Raw genomic sequence first — 16,454 nt, forward strand, 5'->3', positions numbered from 1 at the left:
ACAAACAGCTGCAATTCCTAGAATGGTAGGGATTACCCCATAACATGTATTGTGTTTGTGTACTCAGATCCAGAGAGGTACAAAGGCCAGAAAGGTTGTAAAAATTCATAGAATTGAGCTGGTACACTAGGCAAGGTGATGTGTTCACCTGAGCTTGTCCTTCTCTCATGGTGCTGGATGTAAGCACCCTGCTGTGCTAATGCCTGCTTTGAAACAATAAGTGTTCATTGTAGTTTTATCACAGCAGCACTCCAGTGAAAAATAACAGAAAAGGACCCGATTGTTTTTAAGAATCAGGACCGTGTGGATTTAGATTAACATACTCAGTAAATTTGTGGTAGAAAAAATTCCAGATCCTGCTTTACACAGAATAAGGATCAAACACTTATTGTGCTTCAATGTAGAAAAAAATCCAAAGCCTATATTTGACAGAGTTAACATACTTTCAACAAGATTTGCAAGCAAAATATCCAAAGCCTGTACATTAAATAGTGTCAAAATCTGACACACTCATACTATATCACCTCCCAGCAATTCCATTACTGTAACATCATTGGCTAAAAAACACAAAACTTAAAATATTTTCATGTTACCATTTCTGCTAAAAGCAGAAGGTACCAAACATTATTTGTTTTCTTTTATCTTGAATTAAAGTTAAATGCTTGAGTGGTTAACATGATTCATTACTAATCAATAACTTTTGATGAGTCCTCCATTCACTGGAGGCCAGTCAGAGGACTGGCGCATGCGAGAGTATTATTGTACATTTGGGCTAAAGTGAACAGCCATCAGTTTAAAATGATTTTTGAGGAGAAATGTTGTGATGTATATGAAGGCTTAAACAACAATAACATTGTGCTTGAGGTATCTTTTAGCATCCAAAAATTCTTTTGAAATCCTCCTATAAAAGTTCTCTGTAAAAAGTCTTGACAATACTTGGCGTGTAAGAGACTATGCATATATTACATGCATATTTGCATATGTCTGAATATATTATACCTCTGGCCTGACATATAAAACACAAGTACCTGAAGAGCTGTCATTCTTTAGTAGCTTTCATTGTCTGCTGACACCACAAAGCATGGGACTGTTAAAAAAATGTTTCTTATTTTTAAAGCAAAGCTGAACAAGGAAACTAGTAAAACTATTTTGTATGTGAGAGAGATCATTCTGTGTGTCTAAATTTAATTTACAGTAACTCTTGTGCTAACTCCCTCACTCTGTGTGTGTTTATACGTTTGTGAGTCTTGTGTATCTATGTTGTTGCATACCTCACACTCTCCCTCTCTTTTTTCCCCCAAACTCAAATAAATGTTCAATGATCATTGACATCATACAAATGAGCCTTCTTTACAGGAACCTCCTTGAAAAAAAAGCAAGTCCCAATTGGAGTTTCCATCTATAGTGAATAAGCATAATGTTTAGGGTACATAATGTTGTGTGGCACTACCACCGTGCTAAATGGGACAGATTTCGAACAGATCTGGCAACTCAAAACTGGGCATCCATGAGGCGCTGTGGGCCGTCAGCAGCAGCAGAATTGTATTCAACCACAATTTGTAACCTCATGGCCCGGCATATCCCTCACTTTACCATTACCATCAAGCCGGGAGATCAACCCTGGTTTAATGAAGAGTGCAGGAGAGCATGCCGGGAACAGCACCAGGCATACCAAAAAATGAGGTGTCAACCTGGTGAGGCTACAACACAGGACTACTTGCATGCCAAACAATGGAAGCAACATGCGATAGACAGAGCTAAGCGATCTCACAACCATCGGATCAAATCAAAGCTCTGCAGTCCTGCCACATCCAGTCGTGAGTGGTGGTGGACAATTAAACAGTTAACAGGAGGAGGAGGCTCCAAAAATATCCCCATCCTCAATGATGGTGGAAGCCAGCACGTGAGTGCAAAAGACAAGGCTGAAGCATTTGCAACTATCTTCAGCCAGAAGTGCCGAGTGGATGATCCATCTCGGCCTCCTCCTGAGGTCCCCAGCATCACAGATGCCAGTCTTCAGCCCATTCAATTCACTCCACGTAATGTCAAGAAACGGCTGAAGACACTAGATACTGCAAAGGCTATGGGCCCTGACAACATTCCGGCAATAGTACTGAAGACTTGTGCTCCAGAACTAGCTGCACCCCTAGCCAAGCTGTTCCAGTGCAGCTACAACACTGGCATCTACCCGGAAATGTGGAAAATTGCCCAAGTATGTCCTGTCTACAAAAAGCAGGACAAATCTGACCCAGCCAATTACCGTCCCATCAGTCTATCTCAATCATCAGCAAAGTGATGGAAGGTGTCGTCGACAGTGCTATCAAGCGGCACTTACTCAGCAATAACCTGCTAACTGACGCCCAGTTTGGGTTCCGCCAGGGCCACTCAGCTCCTGACCTCATTACAGCCTTGGTCCAAACATGGACAAAAGAGCTGAACTCAAGAGGTGAGGTGAGAGTGACTGCCCTTGACATCAAGGCAGCATTTGATCGAGTGCGGCATCAAGGAGCCCTAGCAAAACTGAAGTCAATGGGAATCAAGGGGAAAACTCTCCATTGGTTGGAATCATAGCTAGCACAAAGGAAGTTGGCTGTGGTTGTTGGAGGTCATTCATCTCAATCACATGACATCACTACAGGAGTTCCTCAGGGCAGTGTCCTAGGCCCAACCATCTTCAGCTGTTTCATCAATGACCTTCCCTCCATCATAAGGTCAGAAGTGGGGATGTTCGCTGATGATTGCACACTGTTCAGCACCATTCGAGACTCGTCAGATACTGAAGCAGTCCGTGTCCATATGCAGCAAGAACTGGACAACATTCAGACTTGGGCTGACAAGTGGCAAGTAACATTCGCACCACACAAGTGCCAGGCAATGACCATCTCCAACAAGCGAGACTCTAACCATCTCCCCTTGACATTCAATGGCATTACCATCGCTGAATCCCCCACTATCAACATCCTGGGGGGTTACCATTGATCAGAAAATGAACTGGACCAGCCATATAAATACTGTGGCTACAAGAGCAGGCCAGAGGTTGGGAATTCTGCGGCGAGTGTCTCACCTCCTGACTCCCCAAAGCCTTTCCACCATCTACAAGGCACAAGTCAGGAGTGTGATGGAATACTCTCCACTTGCCTGGATGAGTGCAGCTCCAACAACACTCAAGAAGCTCGACACCATTCGCCCGCTTGATTGGCACTCCATCCACCACCTTCAACATTCACTCCCTCCACCACCAGCGCACTGTGGCTGCAGTGTGTACCATCTACAAGATGCACTGCAGCAACTCGCCAAAGCTCCTTCAACAGCACCTTCCAAACCCGCAACCTCTACCACTTAGAAGGACAAGGGCAGCAGACGCATGGGAACATCACCACCTACAAGTTCCCCTCCAAGCCACACACCATCCTGACTTGGACCTGTATCGCTGTTCCTTCACTGTCGTTGGGCCAAAACCCTGGAACTCCCTTCCTAACAGCATTGTGGGTGTACCTACACCCTATGGACTGCAGCGGTTCAAGAAGGTGGCTCACCACCATCTTCTCAAGGGCAATTAGAGATGGGCACTAAATGCAGGCCTAGCCAGCGACGCCCACATCCCATTAATGAATTAAAAAAAAGAACTGAAGTTTACAGTAATGTTACTTTTGTAACTCCTGGTTCAATAGATTACCATAATAGATTCAGTACCAGATGCAATATTTGTACATAACTACAACTTGCATTTATATAACTCCTTTAACATAGAAAAACTTCCCAAGGTACTTCACAGAAGAGAAAAGGAAAAGGTGCCAAACATTTGTGGGATGTTTAGAAGAGGTGGCTGAATGTATGATTGAAATTATAGGTTTTGAGAAGGGGGAAAGGGAGGTTGCGAAGGACAGAGGCAGAGAGATTTGGGGATAACAACAGAAAATGCTGGAAAAACTCAGCAGGCCAGGCAACATCCGTGGAGAGAAATTAGAGTCGACGTTTTGGGTCGAAACCCTTCTTCAAAACTGGAAAGGAAATGAAATAGATCGAAAGGAGGGCTGGGGAGGGAACAAAAGAAGTGAATAGACATTAAGAGGTATTCAAAACGAGACGAGATGGTGATAGGACTAGTAAAGAGACAAAAGACGGCTCAGATTAGGTGTGAAATGTACTGGCAGAATGAGAGACAGCTGCCATGTAAAAAAAAGAGGAAATTCCGGGGGGGGGGGGGGGGGGGGGGAGGGAAAACCCAAAACAAAGGGGTGGGGAAAAAAAAAGAAAACAAAAATATAAGTAAAAATGTAATGGGGCCGAGGTTATGATCTGAAATTGTTGAACTCGATATTGAGTCCGGAAGGCTGCAAAGTGCAAAGATTTGGGGAGGCAGTTCAAAGAGTAGAGCTGAGGCCACTGAACAGTCTGCCACTAAAGATGGAGCAGAGGGAAGGCGAGGTGCACAGGAGGCTAGAGTCAGAGCACTGGAGGATGTGGGACATTTGAGCTCGTATGAAAAGCTGTCATTTTTTTACAATACCATTCTCACTACCGCTTGTTAACTGGCATCTATGGGATTAGTCTTCTGTAAATGCACTCAACAATCAAAGAGAAATGATTGGCCTCTGATATAGCAAAGTACAATCTGCGAGTGAACACAAAATCAGCTGAATTTTCAAGTTATAATTATGAAAAAATTATATATTTGATTACAGACCTTGTGTGTGTTAGAATACTCTTAACTTTTTGGCTTTGCACATTATAATATACCTGCAGACACTACTGTAACCCTTTTGGACAATAGCTTGTTGCTACAATTCCAACTCTGTAGTTACAGTTAAATAACATAACACATCCAATTAGTCAGGGTTGAATAATACAGATTGTAAAGTTAGACCACAGTTATATAGTCACTTTCATGACAATCAAAAACAGTGTTGGGTGGATATTGATACAAAAATGACAATAAAACTCAGGAGTTAGGTTCCAATCTGACTTGCAAACTCACTAAAGCTAAATGGAGCCACTTCTCCTTCAGGAGGCCAAGTCATGCTATTTGAGCTTTGTATTATGGTGTGGAGATGCCGGTGTTGGACTGGGGTGGACAAATGTAAGAAGTCACACAACACCAGGTTATAGTCCAACAGTTTTATTTGAAATCACAAGCTTTCGGAGCGCTGCTCCTTCGTCAGGTTGTGATTTCAAATAAAACTGTTGGACTATAACCTGGTGTTGTGTGACTTCTTAGCTTTGTATTAGGTGGAGAATGATTGAAGTCTGATGTGAAGCTAGGCTTAAAATGTGCCCTGACAATCTGTTGGGTATCTTACAAATGTAATATTTTTTAATGTTATGTGAATGCTGACAGCATCACCTCCTCTCTCCTGACATTAGAAAATAACTGCCAGGGAGCAGTAAGCGTTCTCCTGGCAGGCAGAACGTGAAGTGCAATTCATAGTATAGCTTAGGTCTTGCCAGCCACATGTAACGCTCCACAGGTACCTCACTCAGGCTGAGAGTGTTGTATAAATGCAACCTTTCATTCATATCCTGGAGTTTTGGCTTGATTAACTTTAAGGGTCAGGGAAAATGCAGAGCTTTCTCTTGACGTTTTACTTATGGTTATTCATTTCTTTCAAGAGATTAAATAAACTAGGGAGATTCTGTAAACTGTACACTGTCTACTGCAAAGAATTGGACCAAGTGCCAATGGAACCCTAGAACTTATTGTTGCCAATATTTGCAGATCGAAACACAATAATGCATTTGTATGACATTCCTCTCTTTATTACTTAAGATTGGTGTTAATCCATATATTTTGGATTAACATCTCTGCTAAAATAGGAGAAAAATAAATGTCATATAAACAGATTGAGTGTTTGTCTGCTAATATTGGCAACAGCAATTTCTAGACTACGCTTATTTCTTATTCCACACTTTCTTATTGCCGTTGGAGGTCAGAAAGAGATTATGGAGAAATGTTTGAAGATATTAATAAGTGGAGTGGAATGATAGGACAGATTGCATATGGTGTATCGAAGGACTGAACTTGATGGGCTAAAATGCCTTTTCATATTCCTTGTTTTTTGTGCTATTATTAGTTATATTAAGATGCAAGCTAGATGGATAGATAAGTAAGTACATGCATAAAAAGATGCAGTATGAAAATACTGCAGTTATGAATTTAGCATTGGATTGTCACCCACTTAAAAGACCTTTAACTCAAAAAATGTAAACATTGTTAGGACCAGATTACATCTGCATAACTTATTAAACAGTGATGTACATATTAGAGTAGGTTTTAACTAAAGACAGACAGCTTAACTGAAAGATGAGATCATAAATCAAGTCTTTCAACTGATGCACTGTCACTTGAACACCTTAACAAAATTACCTTCTTGTGATTACATATTGAAATGTGTAGCATTTAAAAATTAAAGTTTTCCTTGACATCTTCCCTAATTGGAGTCTATTTTTCACTTCTCAAACAGAAAGGATTGTCATATAAACAGAGCAGAAAGGTAAGCATCGAGTACATAGTAACGGTGCATTGAAAATGATGAATGGATGTACTGTTGACCTAGCAGCTACATTGCTGGGGCATTGTACTCCTAATATCCTGACATTGCAGTTTTGACTGATGTCTGTCCTTGATGTTCCCCTGGGTGGGTGAATATTTTGTCAGGATTCTGCCAAATCATCTCAGGAACAGAGGGAAAACTGACCAGAAATTATCCCCTTTCTTCCTGTTCAAGTGCACCTCCCGGTGGATGACCAATGGGTGATATTAATATTTTACACCTAGATGAGTGCATGTTGATTTGTCCTATCGTCACTACCCACAATAACACAACCTCATAACTAAATGGATACCTTGAACTGTCATTTGATATTCTGTATGTTATATAGTCTATCATATTTGTTAAAATAGCATTAATTTTTTTTCAATTTTACCATTACATCGCAGGTGCTTTAGGTATGATATGATGTACATGAAAGTATAAGAAATATATATAGATGACCGTGTGGCAGGTTCTGAATATATGACACCATGTGATCCCATATAGCCAAGCTCATAGGTCACCACACATTATTATTATTCGTTTATTTTTAACAGTTACCAGAAAAGAAAGGTAGATAGGCAGACAGCTAGCTAAATAGACAAAAACAAGTCCTACAGAAGGGATATTGTCTTCTAATTTATGAAGTAATTTGCCCTTCATGGCCCATAGTTTAAGCCACTGCTCTGCATTCTGGCATGAAATGGGCTGTAAAATGGTCCTCCAGTGCAGCAGACAGCCAACTGCTCTTTCAGTGTAATTCCTGCCTTGGGCGCTTTGCCGGAGGGGAGGCAAGCGTGTGCTAGAACTGATCAAACTGGATCTTTCATTCTTCATTAATTTACCGTTTAACAAATCCCAGTCATTATCAGGGTAAACGGTTGACAGAGCTCAGCAAACGGGAGCAGTTGGTGTCAGGCGTGGAGAATTGAGCTATTTGATACTGGGGCTTGTTTTATTCAACATCACTCACAGACATACACAGATCTATGAATAAATAAAAAAATGCACACGTGTTTGAACTCAGGAACCAACAAAGCTGCTTTAACCATTTAAGTTATTAAAGAGAAATGGCACAATTATTGCTTTGCAACATGCCATCTCTCTGTGACCACGTTTCCTTTTGGAGTATCAGAAAAGGCAATATCAAAGTGATTTTGTTTGTGGTTTTAATTAATCAATAATGTATTGTTGAGAAAAATCACATTACTTGGTTGCATTCATCTGTTTACTATATCTATCATTTTTCTTAATCGAATTTGAAATTTTCCACTGCTCAACGGAGGGGAGGCAAGCGTGTGCTAGAACTGATCAAACTGGATCTTTGAAGGGGTAGTGCATTTATTGAAATGGTGATTTTAGCCAGACAACAGTGGTAGAAAAGACCACTGATCATTTCTGTCCTAGAACAAGTATGTGGTGACGTTTGGATTTTAAACACTGTTGTTGTTCTTCTCGGCAGGTTTTACGGTAAATTGCATGATGTAAAATGAACATGGTGAAATCGACTGAAGCATTAAAACAAATTGAATGAAAGTTCTGTTTTGTTTTGTTTAACCGCACCCCAACTGAAATGAATTCTCTTCAACAAAACTGCACCATACTTCGTGCTGGGCTGCAATTTCAAGTATTACAAATGCTAATTTTATCCTGAATATGGACTTGTCTTTTTGGTTGTCTTTACATTAAAGCTGATTCATTGTACCTCCAGCCAGTAGGAGCGATGAAATGTAATAGATCTTTCATACTCATTATGTTTTATTTAAACAGGCTGTGCGTTAATTGCTGAGAAACCACTTAGAAACACATCAGAATTAAAATATTGCAATCTTTCGCCTCTAATAATATTTGAAAATATTACATCGATTTTAAAAACAGGTATGAGTAACTGAAGTCGTTTTCACATTAATAACTTTTAATATGAATTCATCAAAATGGAAAATGCAGCTTTAATCGAAGCAATGTATTCATCGCTGGTGTAATACTGAATTGTACGTTTTTGCAAAAGAGAAAAAGGTTGATTTTCACTCTTGCGATTTGAGATTAATGCTGGACTATCTAACCTCACGAAGATCTGAGTAAAAGGTTAATGAAAAGACTGAACTTCAGCAATCCCAGCTGAACATAGTAGCAGGAGACCTGGGAGAACGGTTCACTAAAAGCAGCTCTCTAGATCTCAGGCAGGCAGGAATTTGAAGGGATAATTTGACTCGGGAATCCCGGGACAGATTCTAACCCAGTGCAAATCCAAATCCTAAGGGGTGTCTGTGCTTTAAAATAAACCTTACAGTGCGCTCTGAATATTAATTTTAAAGTTTTAAACTGCACCAATCGCCCAGGGTCAGCATTTAATGTGATAAAAGGAGGTCAATTATTATTCACTTTCCGAGCTGAGATACTCAAATGCCGGATTGCAGCAAATGTGGTTTCTACCTGTCAAGTGGAGCAGGCACGTGATTGTATATTTTATCCTTGAAATGCTTTTTGACGATTATCACCTGAGAAAAAAACGTGTAACGTCATTTTGGAAGACGTGATAGAGAGCCTTAGATTTTTTTAAACAATTTTGCATTTCAATTCTAATTTCTTTCCAAATGTTTATATTGCCAGTGTATAACATTATTGTTCTCGCTTTCCTCTTCCTGCCACGCTACATCTTCCATTAAGAGGGCAGGACTGCAGCCTACAGCTAGGCATTGGCCAATGTTGCCCCATTACCAGCTACTGAGGTACCTACGAAAGGCGTTGCATGACTCTCCCTTTGGTTTTCTTTCCTCCATCTGCCTCTTTCTTTGCTCAGTGCATCCTGACAAAGGCACAGTGGAAGATTCTCTCACCAGCAGGGGCAATTTTGCATTTCTATCACTCCAGGTCTCCCCCCCCCTCCCCCCACCACCCCCAATCCCTTGAACCTTGTGAAATTATATTTCCTTAATATTTCTCTGATCCTGTACACTTGAAAATAAATACAAAAAAAATAAAAGGAATGGGAAAAGAGAAGGAATTCGGGTAGACAGCTCCACCAGGAGAGCACAGTGGGCTGAATTGTCTCCTGTACTGACATTTCTGATTCTAATCTGACTATTTTCAGATCAGAATGTACAGATTTAGTCATTTGTCAACCACTGCTCTCATATGCCAATGACACTGTTACTTACACCTGTTACCTTGCAATGTTATTCATTACTGATTGAGAAAACAGCAAACTTGATGTGAAGCACTGTCAGCCAATTTCATAAGTGAAAGCAAAACAAGCGTAGGTCCCTTGCAGTCAGAATCAGGGGAATTTAAAATGGGGAACAAAGAAATGGCAGACCAATTAAATACATATTTTGGTTCTGTCTTCACAAAGGAGGACACAAATAACCTCCCAGAAATGTCAGGGAAATTAGGGCCTGATGAAAGGGAGGAATGGAAAGAAATCAGTATTTGTAGGGAAATGGTGTTAGGGAAATTGATGGGATTGAAGGCCAATAAATCCCCAGGGCCTGATAGTTTACATCCTAGGGTACTTAAGGAAGTGGCCCTAGAAATAGTAGATGCATTGCTGATCATCTTCCAACATTCGATGGAATCTGGAACAGTACCCATGGATTGGAGGGTAGCTAATGTTACCCCACTATTCAAAAAAGGTGGTAGAGAGAAAACAGGGAATTACAGACCGGTAAGCCTGACATCGGTAGTGGGGAAAATGCTAGGGTCCATTATAAAAGATGTAATAGCAGAGCACTTGGAAAACAGTGACAGGATCGGACAAAGTCAACATGGATTTACAAAAGGTAAATCATGCTTGACTAATCTACTGGAATTTTTTGAGGATGTAACTAGTAAAATAAATAAGGGAGAACCAGTGGATGTGGTGTATTTGGACTTTCAGAAGGCTTTTGATAAGGTCCCACATAAGAGATTAGCGTGTAAAGTTAAGGCACATGGGATTGGGGGCAAGGTATTGACTTGGATAGAGAACTGGTTGGCAGATAGAAAGCAAAGAGTTGGAATAAACGGGTCTTTTTCAGAGTGGCAGGCAGTGACTAGTGGGGTACCGCAGGGATCGATCCTTGGACCCCAGCTATTCACAATATACATTAATGATCTAGACAAGGGAACTAGATGTAATATCTCCAAATTTGCAGACGACACAAAGCTGAGTGGGCGTGTGTGCTGTGAGGAGGATGCCGAGAAACTACAGGATGATTTGGACAGGTTGGGTGATTGGGCAGAAGCATGGCAGATACAATATAACGTGGATAAATGTGAGGTTATCCACTTTGGTGTCAAAAACAGGAAGGCAGATTATTATCTGAATGGCAATAGATTGGGAGAAGGGGAAGTGCAGCGAGACCTGGGTGTCCTTGTGCACCAGTCGCTGAAGGTAAGCATGCAGGTGCAGCAGGCAGTTAAGAAGGCAAATGGTATGTTGGCCTTCATAGCGACAGGGTTTGAGTACAGGAACAAGGATGCCTTGCTGCAGTTGTACAGGGCCTTGGTGAGACCACATCTTGAATATTGTGTGCAGTTTTGGTCGCCTTATCTGAGGAAGGATATTCTTGCCATGGAAGGAGTTCAGAGAAGATTCACCAGGCTGATACCTGGGAAGGCAGGAATGACATATGAGGAGAGATTGGGTCGATTGGGCTTGTACTCGCTGGAGTTTAGAAGAATGAGAGGGGATCTCATTGAAACTTATAAAATTCTGGCAGGACAGGACAGACTAGATGCAGGGAGGATGTTCCCGATGGTCGGGGAATCCAGAACCAGGGGTCACAGTTTAAGGATAAGGGGTAAGCCATTTAGGACAGAAATGAGGAGGAATTTCTTCACCCAGAGAGTGGTGAACCTGTGGAATTCTCTACCACAGAAGGCAGTAGAGGCCAATGAGTTGGATATATTTCTTAAGGCTAAAGGATCAAGGGATATGGGGAGAAAGCAGGGAGCGGGTACTGAACTTGGATGATCAGCCATGATCGCATTGAATGGCGGAGCAGGCTCGAGGGGCCGAATGGCCTACTCCTGCTCCTATCTTCTATGTTTCTATGTTTCTATGTTAACTGCACTTTTACTGCATAAAATAATTTATGATTAAGGAATGAATCATGGAAATGTATGGGAATTAATTTTTTGCTAGTTTTTAGTTTGTATGTGCATGAGTAGCAATAACTTAGGAATTAATTCCTGGCTATCTCTTATTCTATATCATTAACAGAGGTAACATTAGAATGCACAGGACTGAAAAAGGCCACTGTGGGTCCAATCAATTCAATTAGCTATCTTTGCATATTGGATCAATAGGTTAAATTGATAAAAAGGAGCATGAAGAAGAAATGCGTTAAAGAGCAAATATATATTTCATCTCAAGGTGGCTGGAATATAAAGGGGTGGAAGTTATGCTACAGTTTTATAAAGCTGTAGTTAGACCACATCTGTAGTATTGCGTTCTGTTCTGGGCACTGCACCCCAGGGAGAATATATTGACTTTGGAAGGGGTGCAGCGCATATTAACAGAATGACACTGGGGCTAAATGGGTTAAATTATGAGGTCAGGTTTCATAGACTAGGCTTATATTCCCTTGAGTATAGAAGATTAAGGAGTGATCTAATTGAGGTGTTTAAGATGATTAAAGGATTTACAAGAGTAGTTAAAGAGAAACTATTTCCTCTCGTGGGGAGTCCTGAACAAGGGGGCATAACCTTAAAATTAGAGCTAGGCCACTCAGGGGTGATGGCAGGAAACACTTTTCACTCAATGAGTAGAGGAAATTTGGAACTCTCTTCCCCTAAAAAGCTGTAGAGGCTCGGTCAATTGAAAATGTAAAAACTGAGATTGATAGATTTTATACGGTAAGGGTATTAAGGAGTATGGAACTAAGGTGGATAAATAGAGTTAAGATACAGATCAGCCATGTTGTAATTGAATAGTGGTGCAACAGGCTTGAGGGGCTAAATGGCCCACTCCTGTTTCTATGTTCCAATATAGTACGTGAACACAGCTCTCAGAAAAATCTCAAAATGATTCATACAATAAATTTTCATAATCATTAGGCAGGCAAATGTGGCAGTCATTTTGTGCCCAGCAATGTCCCACAAGCAGCAATGAGATAATAAATTAATTTATTTTTGGTGGTGACATGTTGAGGGAATAGTTTGGCCAGTAAACCAGGTGATCTCCCTGCTCTTTAACATTCATCTGAACCACATGAACAGGCAGGTAACATTTGATATAAAAACAGAAAATACTGGAAATACTCAGCAGGTCAGGCAGCATCTGTCGAGAGAGAAACAGAGTTAACGGGGTCAATTTTCTGGCCGCCGTCGGGCGGCTTTTCAGGGGGCCTTGGGCCGAAAATCGCCGAAAATGCGGGTCAGGACCCCCCCCGCCTGATTCCCCGCCCCGTCCGACTTTCGGACCGCCGTTTCCCCGCGACCCGCTTCAGTCCTGGCTGCCGCTGGCGGGACTGGTCATCGGCACACTAATGACCAATAATTACCTTGTTGAAGAAGATTTTCCGGGGCCGTTGTGACTTTGGGGCTTTCCCCACATCAAACACGCCTGCGGGGAACCCCGCTGATGAGACCTGGCATGAAGCTTGCCGGCTTGCTTGCTGTCAGCTGCAGGTCAGGGAAAGCTGCGATTTAAAGGGACAGCACTTGTATGTTGAAGGACCTTCTTGTTGCAGGTTTGGGGCTACTTCTTCAAGGCTTAGGCACAGCTGTGGAAGGTTGGAGCCTCACACACTTCTCCAATGCGATCTCCTGGGAAGCCCCTCTCACCACCCTCACTCAGCGCTTCCTCAGCGGAGGCATCTACGAGAAGCATGGGACGCCTTTTTTTCCTTCTCTTCTTGCCATTACAGGATCTCCAGCAGCAGAGGCGGCAGCAGCAGAACCAGGAACAGCAGGATGAGCACCAGGAGCACCAGGCTGCTGCTCACTCACCTGAAGCTGCACAGGCCAGAAGGGGCCAGCGCTTGGAAGTGGCTTGAGAGCACCTTGCTGCGCTTTAGGGGGCCATGGAGACCTGTTTCTGCACTGGCAGTCCTACTCAGAAGGACTTCCATGAAGATCTGGTTTCTCTGTTCAACAGATGGCCAACGCTCCTCAAGAGATGTCATTCTCTTATGAGCACTCACCATGTTTTCCGTACCCTGGCGAGTTATCTCCTCCATGGAGGTTGCTAACCTTTCCATGGTGATGCGTTCATGCGCCAATGACTCCACACAGGCTCTGCTCATGGTCGCTATGGACTCCTCCATTCACTCCACACTCACAGCGACCCTGGAGACAAAACCTGCCAGAGGCTCCTGCATCTGTACATGGAGATCCATCACCTCTTCTCTTGCGGATGGACCCAGAGACAGAGGGTCGACATGCAGCGCAGCTGAGCTGAGCTGGCAGAGTCCTGCGCCCTCCGACGAGGACTCTCCACTGCTGTCCCTGTCTCCAGAATCTGCTGAGCCTCACTTGTGAGCTGTGAAACACCAGGTGACAACACTACTCTATGTCCCGAAGGTCCCCCCGAGGTGTGAGTGTCTGCGTTGGTGCTGGGTGCGCTTACTTCTGCTGACGCTGTGCCCTCAGAGGTTGGAGCTTCCTCTGAGAAGTCTGGCTGCACAGCCTCTTCCTCCTCTACAGTGAGGATGGGGGCTCTGGATGGCACTGTGGGGGAGTAAAGGAAGGAGTTAGAGATGTAATGCCAAGGTTCTTCTGGTGTCTCCCAGCGAGTTGGCATCTGCTGACACCTGCATCCATGCAGCATTGGTCTCAGTGGGAGGCCTCTTCCTCCCTGACCTAGGGAAGAGGACCTCCCTGTGGGCCCTAACCCCATCCAATAATGCCTGCAGTGAAGCGTCATCGAATTTGATGGCAGCTCGGGGTCTAGCACTGGCCACAGCTGCTGCAGGCTCCTCTGCCATCCTGTATGGTTCGTTTGGAAGCCTTCAAAGGATGCAGTGCTTGCTACGGACCTTGAAAGCACCACGAATAATGACATCATATTGTGGGGATTTCTGACTCGAATTGGACAATTAGCAAGGCTTCCCACATGCTGGGAAATAATTGGCCAATTGAGGGACAATTGCGTGGAGCTGGCTGACACTTTTTTATGTGTGTCAGAAACCCCACATTCGGGGAAACCCGAACATTTCCCACACAAGCCGAAAATCGGGGCCAACATTTCAGGTCGATGACCCTTTGTCGGAACTGGAAAAAGTTGGAGTTGTAACAGGTTTTTAAGCAAGCGTAGGGGCGGGGAGCAGGGAGAAGGAAGAGGGAGAGGGCAGAGGGAACAGGGACAGGGGGCGGGGGGAGAGGGGGCGGAAAGAGAGGGGGCAGGGGGAGAGGGGGCAGGGGGAGAGGGGGCAGGGGGAGAGGGGGTGAGGGAGAGGGGGCAGGGGGAGAGGGGGCAGGGGGAGAGGGGGTGGGGAGAGGGGGAGGTGAGAGGGGGTGGGGGGAGAGGGGGTGGGGGAGAGGGGGCGGAGGAGAGGGGGCAGGGGAGAGGGTGCTGAGGAGGGAGAGGGGGCGGGGAGAGGGAGGGGAGAGGGGGCAGAGAGGGGGAAAGGGAGGGGGAGGGGGCGGGGAGGGAGGGGAGAGGGGCGGAGAGGGAGAGAGGGGGCGGGGAGAGGGAGGGGGAGAGGGGGCGGAGGGAGAGGGGGCACAGAGAGTGGAGAGGGGGCAGGGAGAGGGGAGGGGAGGGGGGGCGGGGAGAGGGGAGATGGCAGGGAGAGGGAGGAGAGAGGGCAGGGAGAGGGCAGGGAGAGGGAGGAGAGAGGGCAGGGAAAAGAGAGGCGGCAGGGAGAGGGCAGGGAGAGGGAGGGGAGAGGGCAAGGAGTGGGGCAGAGAGAGGGGGGAGAGAGGAGGGAGGGAGAGGGGAGGCAGGGGGAGGGAGGAGAGAGGGGAGGAAGGAGAGGGGTGGGGGCGGGGAGAGGGGGCAGGGGAGAGGGGGCGGGGGGAGAGGGGGCAGGGAGAGGGAGGGGAGAGGGGGCAGAGAGGGGGAGAGGGAGGGGGAGGGGGAGAGGGGGCGGGGAGGGAGGGGAGTGGGGCGGAGAGGGGGAGAGGGGGCGGGGAGAGGGAGGGGGAGAGGGGGCGGAGGGAGAGGGAGAGGCGAGAGATGGCAGGGAGAGAGGAGGGGGGCAGGGAGAGGGGAGAGGGGAGAGGGCAGGGAGAGGGAGGAGAGAGGGCAGGGAGAGGGAGGAGAGAGGGCAGGGAAAGGAGAGGTGGCAGGGAGAGGGCAGGGAGAGGGGAGAGGGGAGAGGGGAGAGGGCAGGGAGAGGGAGGAGAGAGGGCAGGGAGAGGGAGGAGAGAGGGCAGGGAAAGGAGAGGCGGCAGAGAGAGGGGGGAGAGAGGGGGGAGGGAGAGGGGAGGAGGGAGGAGGGAGGAGGGAGGAGAGAGAGGGGAGGGAGGAGAGGTGTGGGAGAGAAGAGGGGGAGGGAGGGGCGAGGGGAGGAGGGAGGGGAGGGAGGAGAGAGAAGAGGGAGGAGAGGGGTGTGAGAGAGGAGGGGGAGGGAGGAGAGAGGGGAGGAGAGAGGGGGGAGGGAGGAGTGGGGGGATAGAATGGGAGGGGAGGGAGAGAGGGGGAGGAGGGTAGAGGAGGGGAGGAGGGGGGAGGGAAGAGAGGGGAGGGGAGAGAGGGGAGGGCAGAGAGGGGGGGAAGGGAGGGGGAGGGGAGAGAGGGAGGAGGGAGTGGGAGGGGAGAGAGGGAGGAGGGAGGGGAGGGGAGAGAGGGAGGAGGGAGGGGGAGGGGAGAGAGGGAGGAGGGAGGGGAGAGAGGGAGGGGAGGGGAAGGGGAGGGAGGGGAGGGGAGAGAGGGAGGGAGGGGAGAGAAGGATGGGGAGGGGGAGGGGAGAGAGGAGAGAGGGGGAGGGGAGAGGGGAGGGGAGGGGAGATGGGGGAGGGGAGAGTGGGGAAGGGGAGGGGGAGGGGAGGGGAGGG

Source organism: Somniosus microcephalus, chromosome 9, assembly GCF_052327205.1.
Source record: "Somniosus microcephalus isolate GS21.2 chromosome 9, FLI_Smic_1.0, whole genome shotgun sequence".
Taxonomy (NCBI): Eukaryota; Metazoa; Chordata; class Chondrichthyes; order Squaliformes; family Somniosidae; genus Somniosus; species Somniosus microcephalus.